Source organism: Cydia amplana, chromosome 22 (genome assembly GCF_948474715.1).
Source record: "Cydia amplana chromosome 22, ilCydAmpl1.1, whole genome shotgun sequence".
NCBI lineage: Eukaryota > Metazoa > Arthropoda > Insecta > Lepidoptera > Tortricidae > Cydia > Cydia amplana.
The window spans coordinates 2,834,509-2,861,889 of record NC_086090.1 but is presented as its reverse complement, the minus strand read 5'-3'; positions in this window follow the sequence as shown (position 1 = coordinate 2,861,889).

The window sequence follows — 27,381 nt, the reverse complement described above, 5'->3', positions numbered from 1 at the left end:
TTATTTACCGATGTTTCGTTCGACACAGGTTTCACTGGTCGTGGTCGCGGCTAACTGATGTCCCAGCAAAATCCCGTCTATAAATGTGAGTTAATATGTGTTCAAAACGCGAAAGTTTTAAATATTAAACTGTATATCTCTTTGTTTGTTTACCCCAACATCAGCCAAAACATCTTAAAAGCCGTAAGTAATAAACACAACGAAGTTTACTATACACCTAATAAAGGACATTGTCTGTTGCAAGTCTCAGTTTCAAACATTGACTTAAACACCACCAGAACTTGCTGGACTCTCTTCACTAAAACTTGGTAGGTACGGAAGGGTCTTGGTAAGCTGGACGTCTTGTATTGTAAACATTTGTTTTCTGGTCAGGCCACGGAAGGGTCATAGAAGTTTGTCATCTTTGGTGCGGGGTTCATGGCATTTAATTAATCTTTTGACTATTGACAGAAAACAAATAGTAAGTAAGCCTCTGTCAGAAAGTTCCTCAATATTTTTTATTTACTTAAAAATAAAATATTATTCACTTACGCTACCAGGAAAGTAGCGCTATGCTTTAATATTTGGTGCAGTTTATTTTTCTTGGGATGTTCAGTATAGAACGTTATTGGTTTAAAGGATGACTCACATACTCACATTAGACCGGGCCGTGGCTGGGCCGGAGCTTCCGGAGCTTCGTTTTCTATGGAAAGCACCACGTGATCACCGATCAGCAGTCATAGAAAATGACATGTCGGACCCCTCGGCCTGGTCTAGAATGAGTCATCCTTAAGGGTTGAGGAATTCTTCAATAGAGTGAAAACATTCCACTAGCCGCTATTGCGAAAGTTTGGGTCTTAGTTTATAATAAATCTGAATTTCCACATTCATGAATCATATTTAAAAAAACACAATCGAAAATCATGGTAACTGTATATGTAGGTATATCAAATGACCCAATTTATTTCAACCGTTTTTCGTCTAGACGGATAATTAATATTTTATTGGCCGCTTAAAACATTGCCCCAATTCTCTCGGGAACAACTTACTTAAAGCTGTATTTAATGTTTCCTTCTCATTTTTTTTTCCATCTTTCCATATATTTTTGTTTATTTTTTTCGTCAGATTTCGATAATATTTTGTGGATACAGTTCCCTTTTTGTATAATAAAAGGGCAATTTCACCGTAGATATGACTTAAAAAGCCTCACAGAGTTACAAAAAGGTAGGGTACCTATTTTAGTAACTAAACGGACATTTACACATAAATACGAGTATATGCATTTTTTCAGGACAAGTTGTGATTTCGTATTAAATTTATACCGCCAATAATGAGGAGCACTTCAACCCTTCCGTTTTCGAAATCTAAAAAAAATATATTCGACAACAAAATAAAAATATAAATAGGGGGCTTATTCAACACGGTTAAATAATAACTCACGACATTAACATACCTACCTACCGACTTATTCTGTTTAATGTGATTTTAATTGTATGCCACATCATACTGATATGGCATTATTAAAACGTTTGAAATAGGGCCCCTCATCCCCACGTACCGGAAGTCCGGAAGTGTGGAGTGGAACAAATAGGAGACGGAAGTTTCCAAGATGGCGGAAGACACTGTTGTACGTAATGAAGTTTTATATTAATTACAAAGGAAGATTAAGTAGTTTTACGGTTTTGACATTTGTAGCAATCTTTAACAAACAAGTAAAAAAAAAACCGGCCAAGTGCGAGTCGGACTCGTGCACGGAGGGTTCCGCACCATCAACAAAAAATAGAGCAAAACAAGCAAAAAAACGGTCACCCATCCAAGTACTGACCCCGCCCGACGTTGCTTAACTTCGGTCAAAAATCACGTTTGTTGTATGGGAGCCCCACTTAAATCTTTATTTTATTCTGTTTTTAGTATTTGTTGTTATAGCGGCAACAGAAATACATCATCTGTGAAAATTTCAACTGTCTAGCTATCACGGTTCGTGAGATACAGCCTGGTGACAGACGGACGGACGGACGGACGAACGGACGGACGGAGTCTTAGTAATAGGGTCCCGTTTTTACCCTTTGGGTACGGAACCCTAAAAACAACTTTAGGTACTTAATATGAAATTAATAAAACTAAAACTATCTTGTTTGGAGTACGATTTCGGGTGGGTCATTTAATATATTATGTCTTTACCCATCATGGAACAATGGTGTCTCAGACATTTGGAGGCGTGCGTTGCGCCGAAACCAAGACGTAGAGGAGGTACACTTTTATGTGATAAAAGGGGTACACCGAGCAGATGTTGATGTCGTTTAGTTAATAGGTAAACGCGTGTTTGAGTGAAAAGTTGCAAGTAGTAGGGGAGACCGATGTGAGTTGTGACAGAGGAGAGTTGTTAGTATTAACTGGTAGCGAGCTCGCAACAGTGCGCGTTTGTTAGCTAGTAACTTGAACACAAACGCGCGTTATTGCGAGCTCGTTATTAGTTAATATATACTTTAAAAAATCGACGATGTCACAATTCTCCTATGTCACAACTCACCTCGGTTATACTAGACATGGTTAACAGCTCCAACGAAGCTGTCCAACATACACTGTGTATGTGTCTACAATATTTTAAGTGAATAAATACATAAGTAAATCAATAGGAAGTTATTTCAGAACGTATTTAACAGTAGATCACTCACATTGGGCAGAAGTTTATATAACGCGACGTACGCAAGTGTCGCCGACGCCTGATTTACGCAAATGCGACGTGTATGTTATATGTAACAATGTAAGGGCCGCTAGTGCACAACTGTCTGTTCACTTGTGTTCAATAATATTAAACAAAAGATCATTTTTAAGTGTAAGGCCTGAGTCGATGCTCAAGTTGAGCGTGCAGCGGGGCGGGGCGTGCGGCGTGCATGTTAAACAATGCAAACGTATAGTAGCGGCCTTAGTGCACGCTGCTCAAATCACTTGTGAGCCCGACGCCACGCTGCACTAATAGGTAATATAATTATGTTTCATATCCTTTTAAAAGCTGTTTTATTATACAACTTGTGTTCCGTATGGGCGCGTTGGGGTGCGACATGGCCGCCGCAAATGTCAACAATTTGGAACGCAACATCAATTTTACATTTGCGGCAGCAGTAGACAGTTATGTCGCGGCGCAAATACTGCTGCAGTAATGCTGCCGACTGCCCAATGGTTCCTTACCTCTCCTAAGTATACCTACTTATGCAATTTTTACCGTGAACTTGTGGCGCTTCCTGGCCATCCCTAAGGTAGAACAACTGAATAAGATAGAATGGAGTATAATGTATTGTTTGCCCGCATTTTTGTTAGTCATAATTCATTTGGTTCAGAGGCGCTACCGCGTAAACAGAAAATCGCAAATTGCGGGGATTTTTCTCTTTTACTCCAATGAAGGCGTAATTGGAGTATTGGAGTGACAGAGAAACATGCCCGCAATTTGCTAACTTCGATTTTCGCGGTTATAGCACAGACATGTGTCACTTTTCAGGATTGCCATAAAACAAACCTAACCTAACCTATCTATAGGAATCCTTACGAAAATCCTGAAAAGTTAACGGTTTCAGTTTTATGACTAATGATAATATGACAAGCAATACATTATGACTTAAAACTTTATGGGAAACAAAGGGATCCCCATTGCAACATCTGTCAGTAGTGAGCTACGGTAAGGGTTCACCTAAATAATTTATGGGCGAAGTCGCCGAGATTTGATATTTATGCCGCCGTTACGTGAGACGGATCCTTGGCAGATAAATATATGATGACGTTAGGTCTAGTGCATTATATCAGATTTTATTTATGAAAATATGATAATTACCTATAAAAATATGGCTGTCTGTAAAGTCGGTTTACGGACGATAATTTTGCGTGATAACGTCATAAGAAAACATTGATGAAAAATCGCATACATTTATACGTTACCATGGAGATCTGTCCACAACGTTACCATGGAGATCCGTCCACAACGTGACACGTTTTCGTGCATGCTACCGGTCTTCATCGATTTATTAGACGTTATTACGTCAAAAAATATTTTGGACGAGATTTGCAAAAAAATCAGTCAGGATCTTTATCAACACACAGACAAGAGATAAAAAGTAACGCAGAATATATTACTATAGCAATTGTTAATACTTACATGGGTAAAAACTATTTTCGTTGTCTCTTTTCGCTTTTATTTTTGTCTTTTATCAAATAAATAAAAAAGTTGAGTGCTATTGCATGTCTGTCTAATGGTAGATTTTATGTCTTGAGAAAATTTAAAAAATAAATTTCACCCTATACAAAAAGCTCCACTGCGTCACATTTGGGGACAAAAAACAAGAAAACGAAAATAATTTTGACCCACATGATTGATCCAAGTTAATCCATTACTTTTATTAAGGGGCCCACTGATTAACAGTCCGCCGGACGATATCGGCCTGTCAGTTAGAACAAAAAGTTGACAGCTCCGAACAACTGACAGGCCGATATCGGCGGACTGGTAATCAGTGGGCCCCTTTAGGCCTTTTATTAGGCATTATATTAGGCCTTCCCCAGCCTTCAAAAGAAGTCTTTGGACGTAAAATCACGTCAGCGTTGAAACACGTCAGCTTGCCAAGACCTAATCGAGTTAGGCCCGCGTCCATTAAACGGCATTAACGAGTCAGAGCTGTTAGGCACTCCGTCCACTTCATTTTAGAAATAAGTAGGTTAGCTTGGTGATTGAGTGGCTCAAGCGATTTTCAAATCAAATGAAAGTCGTTTTGAATGCTATAGGTACATGTCAAAGACATTTTTTTAATAGTACCTACCAATTAAGGACTTGAGACTTACTATCTTAATTTTTTTTATAAGTAAATAAAATATTAGAGGACATCTTACACGGATCAACCTAGCCCCAAACTAAGAAAAGCGTGTACTATGGCTGTTAGGCGACGATATACATACTTATATACATAGAAAACTCCAACAGGAATAAATATTTGGGTTCATCACACAAATAAATGCCCTTGATTCGAACCCAGGACCATCGGTTTCACAGGCAGAGTCACTACCCACTAGGCCAGACCGGTCGTCTTACCTTGCCAGATAAACTGTGAAATGAATTGGCGCCCGCGTTAAACGACCTTCAAACCTTGAAGAAAAAAGCGTCCTCCCATCTTAAATTCCGGCAACGTACTTGAACCTCTTTTGGTGTTATACGTGTCAATGGGTGAAGGTAAATACTAACCATCAGGCGATGAGCCTGCTCATTTACCTCCTAAATCATAAAAAAAATTGTCAAAAAAAAGTGGCATTGACTCTCATAAGAAGTTGCTTTTTTCATACTTATCTGTCTGACTATATAGAATTTGAGGCGTCTTATGTGAACAGTCACCTGCAATATACCTCATAATATAATAATGTTAATCTTCGAAGTCTGCAAAAATATGTGACATGCTCTTATGGCTTTAAAATAAGTTCGTGTCATATATTTTTGCGGCTTTCGTTGTGTTTGCATACATATTATTGCAGGTGACTGAACAAGTGAACAAAGCTTTTGCCAAATTTTATAAGCATTAACTGATGATTATTCAAGATACATGTCGTCTAAGAATCATGGAACTTATAAACAAGAAAAGTGCACCTCATTTCGCTATTAGGTTGATAAGAGAAATTGAAACTATGACAAAAACAAAAGTAAGCAACTTACTTACACCCTCCTATTGAAAGTTTCACACAAAGTCACAAATAGACCGCAGATACATTATATACAGTCATTTAGACTTCCCAACTTCCTCCATAACCCACGTTTTGACATGTTCATTACAATCCCGAAGTGGACGTCCAAACTTTTAACGCGGGATATTACTGCGGTCGAGAGAGTGAATGGAATGGATTCGTTCATTCACTTATTGAAATTAACATTCACTTTGGCACAGCGATATCTGCAGATATTTATAATCAGTGAGTTGCCAAGTGAAATGCGTTTCTCTTATTGCTCGTACAATTGTAAATTGTAAGTTTTATTTTTGGTTAGAATTTCTCGTCGGATCATAGTTGTAAGTTTTTACTGTATAAAAGTTTTATTTTATTTCTATAGTGGTAAGTGCAGTTAAAACTCTATAATAAAAAAATGTCTTTAATATGCGGACCAGACACTTTGGCTTTATAACTATCAAGCTGTCATCTCAATACAATTCTGCGTTTAAAGATTATAAATTGTTTGGAAATGACAGCTAAGTTTAATCGAAGTTATACTAAAAATATTATAAGTATTGTCACCTGCAATAATATGTTACATAACGAAGGCCGCAAAAGTATCTGACACAAATCTTAAATATATTAAAAACGGGTCACTCACGTATTTTAAGTCGAAAAACGCTCGATATGTTTCACTTCGTACCGAGAAGTATCATCAGGAGCTTGTGTTTACGGTGACGGACCGGCGCAGACTGCCGTTTTTAATATATTTAATATGTCTTTGTCTCACGGAAGTTTTGTTATTAAAATTGACACAAATCTTATTTATAGAGCCATAAGTGCAAAGAGTAAATACCTATAGGCATAAGAGCAATGTCACATATTTTTGCGGCCTTTCAAGAGTAACATATTATTGCAGGTGACTGTACAGTCATTTTTGTACAAAGGAATAAAAGTAGATAGCATTTTATTGCATTGTACCTATTATATTGTTCAAATATACTCATAGTGGTGGTTATCGTTTTTATCGATAGTTCGAAAAGAATCTGATTTTTAGTTCTTAAGTTTTATATGTACCTACCTTTATATTATTGAAATAAAAATATTTAATTACGTCTTTTAATGTCTGTGTCATCTGATTTAACTTAATCACCTTATCAGTATAGCTGTGTGGCTACCACCTACCACCAGTTTGGCAATGACAAACGCCATCGAGAACGTAATTTACTTTCTATGCATCACGCTCGTACTCGAATATTAGTGCGAGCGAGATGTATAGAAAGTAAATAACGATCTCAATAGCGTATATGTCAGTTTTGACACTGTCAGTGACTCATGGTACGGGCTCAGTGTTAGATTTCATTGAAACACGTTGAATTCGTTATTACACTAATTTATTGTTCCAATTACCCTATTTGATATTTAAATGATTAACATGCAGAGCTTAAAATACAAGATTAAAAATAATAAGTACAGTAGGTACTGTATGAGCTCGTTCATTTCATTCATTCGCTCATTTACCCCGCATTTAATTACCATTCAATTTGGTAAAGGATTCAGAAATCAGATGATAGATTAATTTTAATAAGGGTTGGCTTGTTAAAATGTATTCTGGTTTAAAAACGTTGTTAATTAACAGGCCGATTCGAACCTCCACCTGGTATAAAAAGGATATCTGAATGATATCAGTTATTTGTCATTTCACAGTACGGTCAAGTCCGAGCGAATGATGACTAACGGAGGTCGTTTTGTTGTCAAGTGTACTTTCGAATGGGCCTGTAAGTCTTGTATTGGAATTATTACAAGATGCTGATATACAAGCGTACTGGACTGTACCCAGCTTATGGTAAGTAGACACCGTAACATATGGACGCTTATAAATCGAAGTGTAATCGATGCCGATCTTCTTTAATAGGTAATACAAAGTAACACCTGATTCTATTAATAATACAAAACCCTCAAGAATCTCTCCAACGATCGATCTTCAAGAAAAGAGCTTAGTCCTATCTTAAAAGCCGGTAACGCACTTAAAATTCCTCGGGTGTGTCCGATCCACCCCCGATCCACACCCGATCATCATCACCAGGATCATCATCATCAGGATCATCATCATCATCGTTAATCGCTTACCATCAGGCGATCCATCCACTCGTTTGCCTCCTATATAAAAAAAAATCCTGCGCTATATCCAAATAGTAGTTTATGCAACAGTGATATAATAAGGGTTCTTAAAATTCAAGGGTCGAAGTAAAAAGACCCGAGAATTTTAAGAACCAATTATGAGCTGTTGCATACATTACTTTTTCTATGACAGCTGCAGCAAAAAAAAAAAAAAAAAAAAAAAAAAAAAAAAAAAAAAAAAAAAAAAAAAAAAAGTTATTATTAAAAAAAAGAGTTATTATTAAAAAAAAAGAGTTATTATTAAAAAAAATTGAGTTATTATAAAAAAAAGAAAGAGTTATTATTTAAAAAAAAAAGAGTTATTATTGTAAATGAAAACATACCTCTTTCAATCAAGATGATCGGAACTTGTATCTTTAAGAAAAATAAAGCAGTTGTATTATACTCATAAGATGACTGAGCCTATAGACAATTCATTCAAATGACATTGCTTTAGATATCACTGTCAGTCATTTAATTGACACATTTAAGTGCTGGAGTAGAAAAACATCATAAAAACTTATAAAACAATCTTCTAAGAATTTCAGAAATATTACCACTCAACAACATCGTATCTCCAGTAATCATATTACAATCTATTCATATACTCGACAGGGTGAAATATGAATAACTTCACACTTCGAATGACGAATTCCCGTCATCAAATAATAATTTTCCTACACTACACCCCCAAATCGGCTCATTTGCCTCGCGCGCTAACCCGTTCCATTCACTCAGCACATCAATCATTCAATCATTCACTCGAGAGCTTTAAAATGGGTGTATGTAGGCTTAGAAAGCTTTATAAGAAATGTAGGGGAATGGCAGACTTCCGAGAGACAAATAAGTAAGAAGTGTTTAATCGACATTGAAAGACACTGAGCGTTAGGTACTGAATAAAATAATGGAGATTACTAAGGCTACGTTTCCACTGAGGTGGAGATGAGAGGAGACGGAATCAACCAACAGCATGGGTTTTAATCCAGTGTAGCGGAGAAGACCTTAAAGGTTCCGACACACAGGCGCGTTTTCCGGGCGGGGCGTGAGCGGGGCGCGCCGCTTTCACATATATGTAAAACGCTTACGTCCCGCCCGGAAAACGCGACTGCAGTGTGACGGAACCTTAATAGCCGTAGGCACACCGTAAACGCAGTTGTCATTTGCATATCACCTTTAAGGGGACGTTCGGATGTCGACTGCAGCTGCATTACTGTTGCGACATTACTGCTGCGGTCTTGACCTCAATGCGAAGAACTCGCGCAGCTAGAAGATGTTGATGTCAACTTTAGCCAGTCTTTGTTTGAGACCACAGAGACAATGCCAATACAGAGGTAATTTGTTAACATAATTATACGTGATTGAGCCCCTTCTTGTAAACAGTTAAGATGTATACTTGTGTGTTTGTCCGAACTGTACAGATTTCTCTCCTGTGGGCAATACCTAGTTAACAGCTTGTGAGTATGTAATAGGTAATGACTTTATCATACTTTTCATGGAGGATATTTAAACAAGAAGATTAAACTTTATAGCCCTTAACTATTTGGTAAGTCTACAGGAAAGACGCCAACACAGTTTTGTGTTTGACTCACTTAGGTTTAAAGAACTTTATTTCTCAAAGAAATTTACATTTCGCTTAATGAGAAAAATTACATAAAATACAAGTATTTATCTTGAATTACAAGAGCAAGAGCACTTAGATATCGGATCTGTGCATTAGTTTGATCTACAGCGCAATAGTTTTGCCAGTTGTGGAAATATTTCAGTTGTTCTGCGATGGACAGCGCTTGCTTAAACTGTAAGGGTAACATTCCATTTCTGACCGCAGCTGCACTACTGGTACTGAACGCGCCGCTGTTACCTACTGTCAATTTCCATAGTAAAATTGACAGTACTGCAGCTGCGGTTGGAAATGGACTGTCATCTTAAGGCCCACTTGGACCATCCCACAAACCCGGGGTTAAGCGATTAAACCGTTAACCCAGTGTCAAATTGTACTGGTAACCATGGTAACTCCAGGTTTAACCGGTTAACCCCGGGTTAGTGAAATGGTGCAAGTGGGCCTAAGTATTATTACTATTCTCAAAAATAATAAACCTGGGGCCCGTTTCTCAAAAGCTTGTAACTTTTAATACAAGCGGATGTCACTTTTGACAGCTTTTGTTAGAAAGGGACTTCCACTTGTCTTACATGTTTTTGCATTTGCATTTTATTGTTAGCGTTTAGCGGTAAGCGTGAGCGACTGTCAATCCGGAGGTCCCGGGTTCAACCTCCGGCGTAGCAATGAGTTTTTTGGAACTTATGTATCTATGATATATAATTTGATATATTTATCACTTACCAGTCGTTTTTCGATGAAGGAAAGCAACGTGAGGAAATTGGATTATTCCAATAAGACCTAGTTTCTCCTCTGACTTGGAAGGTCAAATGGCACTGATGCTTTCGTAAAAATGTTGTGCCTACGGCGTTTTGGGATAAGTTGCCAAGCGGACCCTAGACCCCGGGGCGGAGTGGAGCGGAAACGGATAAGTCGAGACAATCGCTAGGATAAAGCAGCCGCGGCCCGCCTTAAGGAGCGCTTGTGCGGTGCACTCCCATATATAATCAAAATGAAATTATGGTACCTATTTAATATATTACTATTTAAGATCGATCGTAAAAAACTCAATACCAATTAAATAATAACCTTTATTCATTATAAGTTTATAGACAGCTCACCACTACCTACACGGCGTACTCCTATAATTTCATAGAAATCAAAGGTAACGCGCGAAGCGGAGCGCTTTGGATTGCGCTCCTATGGAAAAAGATTTAGTACATTCGATCAATAGGAAATTCAATAAGAGCGAAAGAGAAGTTTCACCACAGGTCCGCAGGTGAAACGGAAGATTTTCTATGAGGGAAGAGGCAAAATCGGTGCGGCGCTCCGAGCCCGGTTGACCTTGCGCGCGCATCCCGCGCGCCATGTTGATGTTGTCACGTGTTTCTAAACAGACCTTAGTCAATTTTAAATTATGTGCGGGAATGCAATTTTGGCTTTTTTTCATTCTAAATAATGAAACAAGAGTTTAAACAGTTAAAGCACATAATCTGTTTGTTGTGAGGTGTTTAAAAATTAATGAATTTAACGTGAGAATGTGAAAAAGTTTACAAAATCGACTCGAGTTAAATTATGGACGACCCTGAACTTTCGTAGCAATGTTAGTCAAAAACAAAAACTTATATATTTTTTAAATCAGATCAATATGCAAAAACACCGTGGTTGTGTTGTGTGAATGTGATAAAAGTAACTAGCTTATTTTGTTTTTCGTGTTATCTAAGTATATGTTTTGTGTTTGGCGCTGGCGCGAGCGACGGCTGTGTGGTGAGTTTGTTTGGAGCGAAACAGGTGTGTTATTAATAATTTAGCACATCTTTTCATAAAATTGAAATAAAAACATTATATCCATTTGTAAAATGAACTGCAGTTGGCGTCTATCGGTCGTCAAGATATTCGTAATACCGAAAATCTATGAGAGAGTTCAATGACCGGGTGGGCGGAAACCGACATCTAGGTACTTTGCGACGGTTAATTGAATGTGTAGGTTTAGTTTTTGTTTTTTATTGTGAGTGAACACCCATAATACATAGCTACCAGCCGCCCCTGGGATAAAGAAGAAGAATAGATACGGGCTTCCTAAGGGGTTGTGCACATGGGTTTCCAGCTTCCTTTGTGGGCGTAGCATTTCAGTCGTCACTGACGGAATATGCTCGGACTATAAGCCCATAAACGCTGGCGTACCCCAAGGATCTGTACTATCGCCTACCCTGTTCCTTCTGCATATCAATGATATGTTATTGACTAACAATATTCATTGCTATGCAGATGACAGCACTGGCGATAGCTGTTATACAGGTCGTGTAAACGCCCCCCCTGAGCAGGTGTCGGAGTGTAGGATGCGACTTGTGTCTGAGATCGAGACGTCCCTTGAACAGGTCTCCGAGTGGGGTAGACGAAACCTCGTCCAGTTCAACCCCTGTAAGACACAAGTCTGTGCGTTTTCCGCTAAAAATGTTGTCACGGCGCCAAAGTTTCAGGGCATTCCCCTTACCATGGCTAAAAGTATCGGGATACTTGGTGTCGACATTACGAACGAAGTCCAGTTTCGTAGTCATTTGGAACATAAAGCCAAACTGGCCTCCAAAAAGCTTGGGGTGCTTAACAGAGCCAAACAGTACTTCACACCTAGTCACCGGCTTTTGTTATATAAAGCGCAGGTTCGACCTCATATGGAGTACTGTTCTCATCTCTGGTCTGGCGCCTCGAAATACCAGCTCCTTCCTCTTGACTCCATCCAACGGCGGGCAGTTCGTATTGTCGGCGATCCCAAACTTACTGACGGCTTAGAACCTCTTAGCCTTCGGAGAGACGTTGGCTCTCTTTGCATGTTCTACCGTCTGTACAATGGGGAATGCTCGGAAGAACTTTTTGATTTGGTGCCATCGTCTCGCTCGTTTCTTCCCAGAACGTGCAGAATGTGGAATGACTTGCCTCCTGAGGTATTTCCTTTGCGCTACGACATGGGATTCTTCAAGAAGCGGGTATTTAGGGTTCTCAAGGGTCCGCAACGCTTAAGTGGCTCCTGTGATGTTGCTTATGTCCATGGGCGACGATGACCGCTTCCCATCAGGCGGCTCGTCTGCTCGTTTGCTGACTATTACATAAAAAAAAAGATAGTTAGATTTTCATTGGTATTAATCATACACTTGCAGTAGCTTTTATAACGTTCAATCAGTGGCGGCGTTCAACCAGTTGGCCCGGGCCTAGGGCGGCAGCAAAGCGGCATTTTATATGATAGGTGCTGATAAAGTGGCGGCTAGTTCTTACTACAGAGCCTGGGGCCTAGGGCGGCCAAGACTGCAAATCCGCCACTGCGTTCAATGTATCACTCATTTTATCAAGAAATGACAATAACGGCCACCGCGTCATGAATGAAGCAGTAATGTCGCAACAGCAGTGCAGCTGTAGTGGCCACCATAATGACACGTTTCGAGTAACGAGATTACAAAGGCCAATGACACTTGAAGTTTACTGACTTTAACCCACTTATTTAAGAAAAAATACAACGTAAAACTCCAATCAAAACACCGTAAAGTTAATCCAAAAGTCACTCGCATTCCAAATGAAAAATACACCGTTCGAATAAAAGTTCACGTCCATTCAATCCGCTCACTCAACTCATTCACTCGTTCGCGAACTTTTTTCATTTGCCAATTTTTGTCAACACTCCGACGGCCTCTCGCCCCGACGCGAAGGAGTGACAGAGAGAGATTGCTAACAGTTGAATATTTGTTACAACATGGCTGTGTGTCACACCGTACCTATCGCTTTATTTTTAAAGCGCCAGCAATGCAGTCGACAGCCATGACGCGCCGAAATGCCGTAGCAGTAATCCTGGTGCAGTCTAAATCCGAACGGTACCACAGAATAAATAATAATACTAGGTACAGAAGGTTCACTCTCTAACAAAAAGCGTCTATTGCGACAGATATGATCGCTAGTTGGCGCAAGCGCGAGCACGTCCATTCTGTAGCGGTGCGCGGCAACTACCATGGCTAGAGACCAACATTGGTGTGGGGCTCATGTACTTGTAGCGACGTGAGGAAATCGCGGAGTGAGCCACGCTTGACGGTACCCTAAAGGTACCTACATAACATACAAAAACTAGCCAAAATAAAACCTCCATAAAGCACTTCCGATCCGCCATTAAATTTAATCGCCACAATACAACCGTAAACCGGGATTCGTAAGGTTGAAACAATTGAGAAAAGGCCCGGATAAACTTGTTATTCGTCACTTACCCGGGTTGCGACGCGACGATTCTCTAGGCACGTGACAGAGGTGCCAATGGACACAATAGTTAACATAATAACAGTAGGTTTTATTTTACTTACTTAATGTGACAGTACAGACTGAACAGGAAAGCGCTAGGCCGGGAAAACGCTAGGTTTAAATTGAAGAAGAAGAGAATAGACTAGAATAGAAATAATGTTATCCGAAGAATGTGACAGTACAATCCTTTTTCAATTTTTTTTCTTCCTTAATTTGTGTGTTTGCGCATTATTTGCCAAACGTAGCTGATCCACCGTTTTTGCATCCACAATATGTGGATGTCCATGATTTTTGGTCACTTGTGTTAGGACATACGTCACTTATCACATAAGACATGATCTCTTTTATGAAAACTTCAAAATAAATTTAATCGAATGAATTGTAATTGACCTAATTATGAGCATTAATTACCTTTTGTGACATGTAAAGTTTGTAATTTTATGAATAAAGAAATATGAATATGAATATATGTATAAACAAAACCCATTGTTTATAATCTAAAGTGTTACATACACTTGATGTTGAGGTAGCCTAGTATTTAGTATTTTAACTACGCGATCCCTGTAATGTGAAATAAATTACCCCTATCCTCTCCTGTTACTATGGCTTATTATATAATATGAACTAGGTATTAAGGTCATAAAACTGGGTGTACTGTTCCTGTCCCCACTGTACCAAGGTTATATAAAAGAAACGTGCCCCAGTTCGAGAGGAAGTGCACTCCGCGTGTCGAGGGTTCTGTCGGGTTCCATTACTATACTAATAATATTGGGTGGATGACAGCTTCGTATGGTCCTAGTCTAGAAATAAACATGACGAGTCTGGGACCTTGACAACTGGGTATCAAAGTTTGCTATTTTATAATCTCTCTTAAGTTGTCAATAAACTGGCGTGAAGTGGCGCAGAATAAGGCAGAGTGGCGCTCTCTTGTGTCGGAGGCCAAGATCTTTTTGGGCCACTGAGCCAGTGAAGTAGTAGTAAGATGACTAAAAAGTCAAAACTTGATTGAGGCCTATGTGCACATAGGTCTCACTCCAAAGTAAAAGATCAGACTACGCGTCAATAATATCTACTGTTTTCTAATACAATACAATACAATATAAATCCTCTTTATTGCACAACCTCAATAAAACATTTACAGAGAGACACATCCATATATCCATACTAATATTACAAAAGGAAGTCTGTCTGTTACCTCTTCACGCTTAAACCGCTGAACCGATTTAGATAAAATTTGGTATAAAGATTGTTTGAGTCCCGAGGAATAAGGACATAGGATAGTTTTCATCCCAGAAATCATCCTTTAAAGGGGTGGAATTTTGTATGTTAAGTTTAACAGCAACTGCATAACTGTCGACTGTCCCGCCGCGCGCCGGCGCTGGTAGATAATTTAGTTGAAATTTGGTAAAGAGATAGTTTGAGTCCGGAGAAGGACAAAGGGTTGTTTTTATTCCAGAAATAACCATTTAAGGCGGTGAAAAGGGGGGTGGAAGTTTGTAATTCCACGCAGACGAAGTCGCGGGCAAGAGCTAGTATGGGTATAAATATTGTAGGTACGGTGTTAGTGACAGCCGCGCTTGCTAGATTAGCAACACGATCGCGAGTTCACGACTTACTGACTCACCCGACAACGCACCCGTCTTGTAACATGGCTGATAAATCGGGTGGCTTTAACGCTATGGGTGTAAGAACAAGGGAGGGGTTTCTCGAAGCTACGGGTGCAACATGGATCCGAAAACGAATGTAAAGAAATGTAAAGGATGCAATGGTGGTTGGTTAAATTTAATGTTTATAAGGGTCAAATTAAATTGTAGACATCTGAATGTACCTCTTTAATACATAATACATATATGTATGTATGCTGCTATTGCTGCTAATTTAGTAGTCCTATAATACATTACACCTTAATTTTTTTTTCTTTTTCTCAATAATACCTTTTGATTTATTATGTCCTATAAATTTAATTTGTATTATACTTAGGGTAATTCGCCAGTAACTGGCCACGTTCTAAGGTCGCTAGTTATTGAAGGCTGGCTTGTTATTACCTTACACTAAAATGTAGAAACCTTATACTAAAATGAATTCTGTTTACAGGTGAATAAAATTCATTTTTAGCTTAGGGTGGCCAGTTATTGGCCGGTGGCCAGGTACTGGTGAATTACCCTATATTCAAAAAACTGTTTTCTCTGGTGTATTTTCATAGATTTGTCCACTAGACACATTTGCCCGATACATGAACCATACGTCTGTAAATTAAGGTATATTCCTAACTAGCTTAAAGCACTATATCCCACCAAGTTCTCGAAAAATAGTCCTATCTTATCCCAACACACTAAATGGATTTCCTTTCAAATAAACTGCCGAGAGCCGCTATAAACCTGGTTCTGCACACAAAAGAGTATTTATTCCAATTAAAAACTGAAAAAACTCATGAAACAATTGCTTCTCGAAATAAAAATACCTTTGCGATTAAGGCGGAACCCACTGCTTCAAAAAAATATAGAATTGTGAAGATTTAGTTATAAATGTAAAATGAGAAAGGATACAAATGCTAAATAAAACGTATTATATCGAATCGATATAAAATAAATCCTATACCGAGTCAAATCCTTTTGCATAATATTATATCTTCAAATATCATAAAAAGAAAAACCTATATCATTATATGTAGTTTTAGTGAAATACAGTTATAGGTATTTTACTAAAATCTGAACGTACTTCACCTTAAGGCATATCTCAAAAAAGCGGAACATAATAGTAAGTTTAAAATGAAGCGGGATTCAGCCCGCAATTATCCGCGCATAATAAAACTTGCGCCTCAAAGGATCGCGAGGAATAGCTAAGGATGCGGCGCGGAGGCCGCTACCCACACAAAACAATTTAATCACTTTTTTTGTTAGCTTGGTTTAATGTCCCACTGCTGGGCAAAGGACTCCCCTCCTTTCCTCCACTCAACCCTGTCGTTTGTATTTTTCCGCCAATCCGGATTAAATACGTCCAAGTCGTCCCGCCATCTCTTTTTCTCCTTGAAACCTTTGCACATTGCTGGTGTCGCACATAGCTTGCACTCATTGATGGTGTTCCGTGGGTCATTTAGGCCCGCCTTTCAGGGTGCATGCGACAGAGATGTCATGTCATCACTTAAAATACTTAATTCGAATTAGGTAGGTACAGTCTCTAATCTGGAATAGTGGCAACTGGTGAGCCACGTAGCTCAAAGAAAGAACTTCCATTAGGGCATTTAAGGCCTGTGTGCACTGTGCACCGGGTGCGTGTACGTAAACGTAGACGAGACAATTTAGTAGTTTTTGCACATACAGAACGGACACGCACCGCCCCGCCCCGATTCGGATTACCTCGCCCGCGACAGGCCGCGACATGAATGTGTGCGTAAGTCGCTCTACTTAGATTCCGTCAGAAACTCAATGACGCGTGTACAGACGTGCCGCGCACACATATAAACGTAAATCATTTTTGATGTATGGCGTGTCCGCCCTGTGGTTTTTGTCAACTAAAACCCGTTTGTATGGCGACCGCCGCTTCAACGATTCAAGGAGCGTAGTTTTATTACCAGTCATTCTTCAGGCTTTTATTTAAATGTCTCTTGTGAAGTCCTCAATGCTGACTGCAAATTTAATAGATAACTCGAATCTGTTGGGAGCTATTGGCTATTCACGACTGGAATTATGCCATGCGACTGTACAACGGTCGGTATGGTGTTTTGATTACGAAAAAGTAGAAGATAAAAATCACTGACGCAAAATATGTTTTTTTGTTGTAGGTATGGACAGAAAAAATATGGTAGACCGACTGAAAAAATATATAATATATTTAAAAGTGGAAAAATTACTGTCTTGGGTGAGACTTGAACTCACGGCCTCTGGAGGAGATTGTCTAGAGTTCAAGTCTTACTCAAGACAGTAATTATTCCGCTTTTAAATTTATTCTAAGCTTAATAGCATCGTTCGCAGATGTTTCTGCTTGTTAAAAATTAAAATTAGAAAAAAAAATTCTAATGAAATATATGAAAATAAAATAGAGGTATAGGTAGCTATTATCTCTAACTATTGTATTATTCTGTATTCGTTTCCCTAATGATATTTTTATACAAAATTCTGCGTACGTGTAAGTATTGTTATCATCTAGTTTTTTTAAAGAAAGTTATGTATTATACCTTAACAAAAACAGAGATTTCCTGACTCATAATACGTATTCTCGTCACGGAATCCCCAACTTCCCGGCCTTTGTAGTAATGTGCTATTTTTCTGGCCGTATACAAAGTCATCTTTAGAATGCCTAGCACGAAAGTAACAGCGATAAAATAATAATAATCTCACATGATACGAGCTTCACAATACTGTTATAATAGAAGTATTATTTGCTGAATTATTTTTCTAGAAAGGTTGGCAAGTTACCTACTGTATTTGCTCCTATAAGTTCCTAACTCGTTAACAAGTAAACACACACACATACACAGTTTATAATAAATAAATTACTAGTTTACTTACTAAAATACTTACCTACGTTATAAAATTTGTATATCATATTTTTTACTTTGCACGGAAACTTACTATTTTAGAAGTTGCCTAACATAGCCATTGTCATCTGGGCCACAAAACTAATCTTTGGAAGACTAATTCATAAAAATTGGCTCAGTATTACATACAGCGCTATGCTACTGTTGACATACGACACATCATATATGCATCCACGCACCTACTTACATATGTATATTATTATTATGCTGCTTTTCCATTTGGCCTTGCAATAATAGTTGGGTAAAAATATGTAATAAGGTGATATTAAGAGCCCATGAACGTGCACATTAGCGCCACTGAAATGAACTCAAAACAAAAACGGCCGTTTTAAATTTGGACGCATAGATTGACGAATCCAGCAACATAGAAACTAGTTTGATGTATTCAGAAGGTAGGTACTTTAATACATGATACAGTACGTAGCGGACCCCTTTTTTAAATATCTTTCGTTTAATTTAAATAATCACGATTATTTAGCAGTGGCGCTAGTGTGCACGTTGATGGGCTCTTAAATGCATACATATATGCTGCTAACATTTTAACTGTTCCATTTGGCCTTCCAATAGCCGGGTAAAAATATGTAATAAGGTGATATTAACACTCTACGTCAAATAAAATGATCCAGATTTTATTGAAACACACATAAATTTAATAAATATCGCGTATAAAACTTGTCAACCGCCTGAAAAATGTTGCCACGCGCTTGTTTTCGCATCTGATGCTCCATAAATTGCCGCATCGCTATTTGTTGCGAAATAAAACTGATCGTGTATTCTCTTTGCTTGCAGTACCACCACAAGACAGGTTACAGCGGTTACACGGTGGCCACGACTTGCGCAAGTGGCTTAGGCTAAGGCGACAACCATAAGTTGGAACGAAAGGTCCGATCGCTGTGTCTCGCTCCAACCTATGGTTAAAGATAAGATAAAGATAAAAGATAGTTTATTCAAGTAGGCATAATTACAATGCGCTTATGAACGTCAAATAAAGCTAGGTAGACAGGCGCGGATCCAGCCCTCAAAAAAGGTTGTGGTCACAGCAACCCAAAAATCTTCAAGTACCTACAAGTCAGAGTATTAGGTGTCGAACTCGCTCATGAACAATCATGAGTATCATGACTCTTGAACGACCATCCCGATCTCAATAGACCGTGATGACGTCACAAGTCTATTAGGGGGATACCTAATGAATGAATGAATATATATATTTTTATTTCGTGTAACACATGGACACATTTTTATTAATAGAGCTTACAAGCTAGGGGGTTAGTAGGTACAAACATTTAAAACAACACAACACTGATGGGGGAATGCAATCCCTCACAGTGCGACAAGTAGGGACAGTCAACCCTGTCCGCTATCATTCGTAGGATGGTGTTGGGACTGCCACGCACACGGCGCACCAGGGATGCTGCGCGCGCACGCATGGTAGTATAGAAACAATCCACGCGCGCCGTCGCCAACATCCCTGATGCGCTACAAAAACGAGGCAGCCCCATCAGCACCCGGAACGCATTATTGTACTGGACCCTAAGGGCCCTATATGCCCGTCGCGTATACTGCGCCCACAGATTGCAGGTGTAGAGGGAAGTGCAAAACGCCTTAAACAATGTGACTAATGATTGTCCGAGCAATTTTTCGCAGATTATCGATTCACAGACTACATTTCGCCGAACGTCTAACTTTTAGACGACATTTTCTAGTTTTAGTTCACATACCGTTCAATTCGCTTTTGAGTTTATTAGCAGAACAATTATTGTAAGAACTTCATTTGGCAGAGTAATCTTCTCGTTTATGGAACTTTTAGTCGTGATTTTTTTTTTCGTTTCTCGTGTAATGGTACGGAACTCTTCGTGCGCGAGTGCGATTCGCACTTGGCCGGTTTTTTTCAAGATTTCGTAAAGTAGATAGTCTATTCGACAAGTTCAGGGTGGTGGAAAGTAGAGATACTACTCCTAGAGATACGTGTGATGCCTCATTGAATTCGGAACAATGTCTAGAAATTTCTAATAGTAACCTGCATTGACATGTTTAAAATACACCATATACCATTATTTTTTCCAAATTTTTAAATGAATATTTAATCCCTTAAAAAACATTTTACCTTATCACGCCGCGTGCGCATCCTGAAAATGACGCGCGGAGGGCTATTATTAGTGTTAAATGAAAACTATAAAGAGTAAGTACCTAACCTAGAGCTAATTTTTTTTTAATGGGGATTTCCTCCTCTTTTGTCTTCATATCTTAAATTAGTTTATGAGAATGTACTGGCCAAAAATGAAATACCTACCATACCTGACATTTCTATTTAAAGTTGTACCATGACTCAATTGACGAGTTGAAAATATATTTTGGATTATTTGGTACTTTTTCATGTAATTCTATGAGTAAATATATTCTAGTTTACCAAACACTAAAGAGAATCGTCATATTTTTAGGATAAAGCAGTTAAAATTAATATTTAATAGGATGAGAGAGGTTTTTTGTGGTCCGTTTGGTTACAAATGGTTTTTGATGTAGTAAATAAAGGACATACTTGAAGCAAATGTTTTTATGTTCAAAGCTTAGAACTGTTAATAAACAAACTAAAAACAATCATCATTGACCGATTAAGAACAAACATTTTTCATAAAAGGGAACTTCAGGTGGTTTGGTTACGAGGTGCCCCAAAATCGTACCTTATTTTTAGGTTTATTAAATAGTTATTGGTATTACTGCCATGTGACGAATAACAATCATTAGAATTAACAAAACATGTGATAATTGTCAAAAAAAATTAAATATTTTAGCTTTTAAACATTAAATAAACAATAATAAATATTTTTGAAAACAAGGGGACATTTCCAAATGGACACCCATGTAACTGAATGGATAAAGGGTTTATGCGTCGTTGGACTAAAAGTAAATATGGCGATGTATAAAAATGTCTACTTGCATAAGTTCGTGCGTATATAATTTCGACGAAGTATAAAAATGTGCATCTGTATATTAGACCAAATACAAATATGTTGCGGCACTAGACTAAAAGTAAATATGGCGATGTATAAAAATGTCTACTTGCATAAGTTCGTGCGTATATAATTTCGACGAAGTATAAAAATGTGCATCTGTATATTAGACCAAATACAAATATGTTGCGGCACTAGACTAAAAGTAAATATGGCGATGTATAAAAATGTCTACTTGCATAAGTTCGTGCGTATATAATTTCGACGAAGTATAAAAATGTGCATCTGTATATTAGACCAAATATAAATAAATATGTTACGAGGGGATGAATTTGTTCCGTATATGTATTATTATAATCCTGGACCTATGTAAAGAAAGTAGTCATTTTAATATTCCGACTTGATAAGACTTAGACATTTGTATACTTTGAAAGTAGTCATTTTTATATTCCGACTTGATAAGACTTAGACATTTGTATACTTTGAAAGTAGTCATTTTTATATTCCGACTTGATAAGACTTAAACATTTTGAAGTATTGGCTTTCTAATACTCGGACCAATTTTTATTTTATATCTAGACATTTTTATACATCGCCATATTTACTTTTAGTCCAACGACGCATAAACCGGATAAAGTAACTTACCTATGTATTTTTTCATGTTTATAATTATTAGCAATTTTTGATGTGCGCTTCGAATACATTTTCTAGACATTATTCCGAATCGAATCAGGTATCACAGTGGGTATCACACGTATTTTTGGGTGCAGTATCTCTATTTTTCATCATTTTGAGCTTGTAGACTAGACTACTAAAAGTACTAAAGTTACAGGTAAATTAGTGATTTAGCAATTGCGTTACTTACAACATTGATTCATATAACCATTTCATACATAGATAAATATAAAAATAAATGCAACGCTAACTACGCGGAAAAATAACTCCTAAAGGCAAAGGGGGAAAGGGAAAGGTACATCATAGCTGCTGCATTGAAAAAACACCCTAACACCTGTACTAATGTATTTACACCTATGATGACGAAATAAAATTATTGATTGATTGATTGATTGATTAAATAAGTACACCTGTAAATTAAAAGCTGGCGTTATTAATTTAGGAAATTGTACTCATATTTGTGAATTTTTAAGATTTCTAACACCCCATAAGCTAAAAATAATTGCCCCTGTTAGTAAAAAATCTTTATGCTTGCAAATAATTAGGACTCTGTTGTCAGCTAACATTAACTTACGAGAATTTCTAATTCATAGGTACCAATAGATCACAATACCTACTGTGTTTCAACCAATGGTTACTCGGGTAATTGTGACAGTTAATAAGTACCAAACGATCACTCTTGTAAAGTTAATTCGCATATCAATAAGTATTATGCCAACTACGTAATGAAATTCAGTGAAAGGTTCCTCTGCCAAAGCGTCTGCGAAAAATCGGCGTAGTTTTAGTCGGAGAATCGATAGGACATACTATTTAGGGTTGTGGGCATGCCCATCGTGCCCACAACGGTGGATCCGCGCCTGTAGGTAGACCGGCTCCAACCCTACACCTCTGCCCCGAGAAGATTTAAATCCCCCCTCAATTGGAGGAGGGTATCCCAATATGGGACCGGCAACAAACTCTAATCTAATCTAATCTAATAATGACATCTTATAATTAACATGCATTACGAGAAAATAAGGGAAAAAATACAATTTAAATTACTATAGAATTCATGCAATTATACACATAAGGTATAATAGAAATTTGATTTAGAAAATATACATATGTACATGGAATCATACAAATTCGTAGCTCTTTCAGAAAACATATCAAATTCTTACAAAAGGAAAAGAAAATAAAGTTATTAAAAGAAATGGGAAAACATATTATATAAATCTGATTGATTATTATGAATTACCAACATGTAATATTTGATGTGCTTTCCTGCTTACCTGAACTGTGTCACCTATAACTCTATACATAATACAATGTTTTTAATTGCTAGTACTTTTTATTAGTTTCTGGTTTGGACCATGCATGTTTGTCTGTCAAGTAGTCCTCGACTCTGTAATATGCTTTTAACATCAATGACTTTTTAAAGTAATTCTTAAGAGCTGGAAAGGGTAATCTTAAAGCATCCTCGGGCAACTTGTTATAAAAATGAATGCATTGCCCAACGAATGACTTTTGTACTTTACGGACACGAAACTTTCTGATAGCAAGCTTATTTCTATTTCTAGTGTTAAAGTTATGGACATCAGAATTCTTAGTGAAGGAGTCTAGATTCTTAATAACATAAATAATACTATCATATATGTATTGGGAAGCTACAGTTAAAATATTAATTTCTTTGAAAAGTTCTCTTAATGATTCACGCGCTCTTAAGTTATATATAGAACGAATGGCTCTCTTTTGTAAGACAAATATAGTCTGTATGTCAGCTGCTTTGTTGTCGTTGTCGTTGGTTCTCGCCTTAGCCTAAGCCAGTCGTGCATTGTCGTGGCAGCCAGCCTATTATGGATAGCTTTATCCATCTTTATCCACGTGATAAAATAACTGTCACTGTTTAACACCGTGGGAAAGAAAGTGACGGACACCGTTTTATCACGCTGTCACGTAGACAAGAACGACCATCATATCCGTACTGGTTACACGCTGACGGCCCGGCTACGACACCACGCGTCGGCATTGGCCATAGATTGAAGATTGAAGCGAGACACAGCGATCCTACCTATAGTTCCCACCTGCTACTTCTTGTTTTTGATTCGATGTTGTTTTTGTTCTTGATTTGATGTTTCATAATAAGTCTGGCATCAAGTAAAGTCAGCCAGGACAATTGCGACTATGGGGTAATTGCAACTAGGCTACAAATACAACAAGTGAGTCTAGAGCGAGAGCCACATAATAGATCACGGGTGAACTCTCTTTTATGCCTGGCGAAAGTGTGTCATGAATAGAAGTGGCTCTAGCTGCTCAAGAGGAGTCGTATTTACCCCAAAGTTGCAATTTCCTCGGCTGACCTAACCATTTTGTGCACTCGTGGCTTTGGTTTAGGGTATTATCTCGCCAGTACTAGTCAAGTGTTTAGAATATGAACCTGATCGAATGCGGATGTAAATTTAGTGCTATGACGTGTTAGATTCACAATTTTGGTTAACGCAGGGGCAGGGGAGGCTAAAAAATTTTTGGTTGGGTTTTAGAACCTGTACAATGGTGGAGAGTTCTTACTTGACCGATCTATTCATTCATTCATGAATTTATAGTCAAAAATTTCCGTCACTATAAATAACTAGAGGTAATCTAATTTTATTGAGCTGTCTTTGAGATATTAAACTTGAGATATAATTGAGATGTCTTTGGCAACATAATAAAGAAGAAAAAGACTCCATTGAATTGCGAGCCATCTTCGAAACTATATAAATAGTCAGTTATAGACGAAAAATTTAACAACATAATAATATGAAGAATATACGTAACTAACATAACGTACCTAATTTTTAACTTTGTATAAGGTCAATGTGGCTAATTCCGTCATAGGGCCTATTCCGTCCACTAGCGTTTTTCTCGAACAACGAACAAAATTGATAAGTAATTTCATCGACAAAGCAACGATTGCTTTTAGTTTCAACAACCAAAAGCAGATGGGTTTTTTCCTGCGATTGAACATCAAAGAAATATACGCTCGTCCCTATGACGGAATTAGCCACATTGACCTTAGTTTAGTACAATAAATAGAAAGATAAGGCAACATTGCAACAAAGGCAGCTGTTATTATTAATAAGAGCACGTCCACACTAATCGCCGACAGGCGGCTAATGGCGGCAAAAACGCGACAGACGACAAGTCGCTGCCAAATGGAATTTGCAGCGTTTACAATGTTTTATGGTAAGAAGCGGGTTTTACTTATTGTGTTTTAATGTTTTAAAATTGGACTTTAGATTAAATAGGAAAGCTACTTCCTTGAAAGATTTCCTTGAATTTTGTATTTTTTATGATTCTCTTGATTTTTCTCTTTATAATTTTGTACTGATAGATTCAAACTATGAATATAAGAATCAATTCATTTATTTTTTATACGTACGTAATGAAATAATAACACAAATAGTTAAGAAATAGATATATTAAAATAGGTGGGGAAATTTAAAAGAAACGCTTGCCAAACAAGAGAGTAAAAGGTTCTTATAGGTAAATATTTCTTAAGTGTTGGTTTTACTCTTCTTAATGATAGAATCTTTTTTATTTTTGGTAGCTTTCATCCTTTTACTAAAATATACATAACTCCTGTTCCAACATGAATTGATTATAACCAAATAATAAAACCTGTACTTACAGATATGATGACCATATTAGTCTACATAATCAGATTGATAATAACAGTCCCCGTCTCTTTCAATCACGTGGTGTTAAAAAGTGACATATATTATCACGTGGAATATGGATAAGTCTATCCATAATATGCCTGCTGAATAATCAACTGTTTGAATTAGGCAAAGATTTATTTTGTTTAGTATTTCTTCCAACTAGTTTTCCTTCTCAACATCAGAGATACGGTATCTTGTATAAAATATTTAATAAACTATTCATAAATACAAAGCGTGCACTATCCGTCTGTCAAGTAGTTTCGGTTTTTACGAGGGTGAGTAACAACTAGTTTACGACCATACCGCAAATCACGGCTAGCTCGAGGTTGGGCCACAGTGTAAGCGGGCAGTAGTTTGAGTCACATTGCCAGCAATGAAAGGAGTTGATCGTTTCTGTTAAGGTGGCGTTCGGAAATCAACTGCAACTGCATTACTGATGCGGTGTGATTGTTATCGCCGCTGTATCTGCAAGTTTGTGGCCGCATTAGGTACTACCGTGAGTATGACGTTCATTCCGTCACTTATTGAGGCAATGAACAGCCACAGCGGTGGCAACAACGACGCCGCAACAGTAATAAAGCTGTAATTGGCATCCGTACGTCACATTTAGCGTGACGGTTATGTGTGGGTAATCGGCGTTCTGATTATATTATTCTAACAGGGTTAAGTTACTAGCAAATTTATGATCATATAGATTATTATAGATACTGCAATACTATATACCCACGTTGATATTTTTCTGTTTGGCCCTTAGGGTTGACTTGCAGAGAACATCTTTAGGAACTAAGTCCGCCTTATTTACATCAATTTTTTTTTTTAAATTGCCTTATGTCTTGTAGCAGGATAGGTATTATCAATGTAGCACTCTTTAACTTTCTCGACCAAGTTGACTATTCAGCAAAATAAGTCCATCTTCTGCTCTAAAGCGCGTTCGATAACCGCTAACACTGTCGCCCCACTCTCCCAACACAGTTCTCCGCTTCCGCTGTAATACTGTATTCATGGGATTTAGAGATATTGCATTATGCGGAACCCTGCTCCTTCCCTTCGTGCTATGGGACGTTCCACCTACTAAATATACGACTATGAAAGGTGACATAGGTATTTTATCTACCTATATGAAATGAAGGAAAATTATAAATGACGATTATTTTATTCTAAACCCAAAGGAAAATCTGGGGGCTTGGCAGAGTGCTCCTCCCAGACATCGCCTATTATGATAAATTCACATCATAATTTGGTCCTGTTTTATCATATTATATTATAAAATGTCGATAAACGCTAGAAATGTCGCCCCACCCCAACACAGTTCTCCGCATCCGCTGTCATACCGTATTCATGGGATTTAGAGATATTGCATTATGCGGAACCCTGTTCCTTCCCTTCGTACTAGGGACGTTCCACCGACTAAATAAACGATTATGAGTCGAGATGAGTTTAATATTTACTCTTGGAATATAATGAAGTAAAATATGAGGTAATTGAAAACAAACTTATGTATTAAGTAAATAAAACCGGCCAAGTGCGAGTCGTACTCGCGTTCCAAGGGTTCCGTACATTAAGTCCGACTCACGCTTGACTGCACATGTCTAATAGATTTTCCTGTCATCTATTATATAGGTAAAGAACTATTTAATGTATTTTTTTCAAAATTTTAGATCCAGTCGTTTCGGAGATAAGGAGGACGGGATGGTCGGACAGACAGACCTATAAGGGTTCCATTTTTTCCTTTTGAGGTACGGAACGCTAAAAATATTAGGTACTAAATTTGCACGTTGTATGACCAGGTACGTTAAGCTGAGTCACAGAATAAGTAATAGTATGCTGAGTTGACGGGTTACTAGTGTATTTTTAGTCACT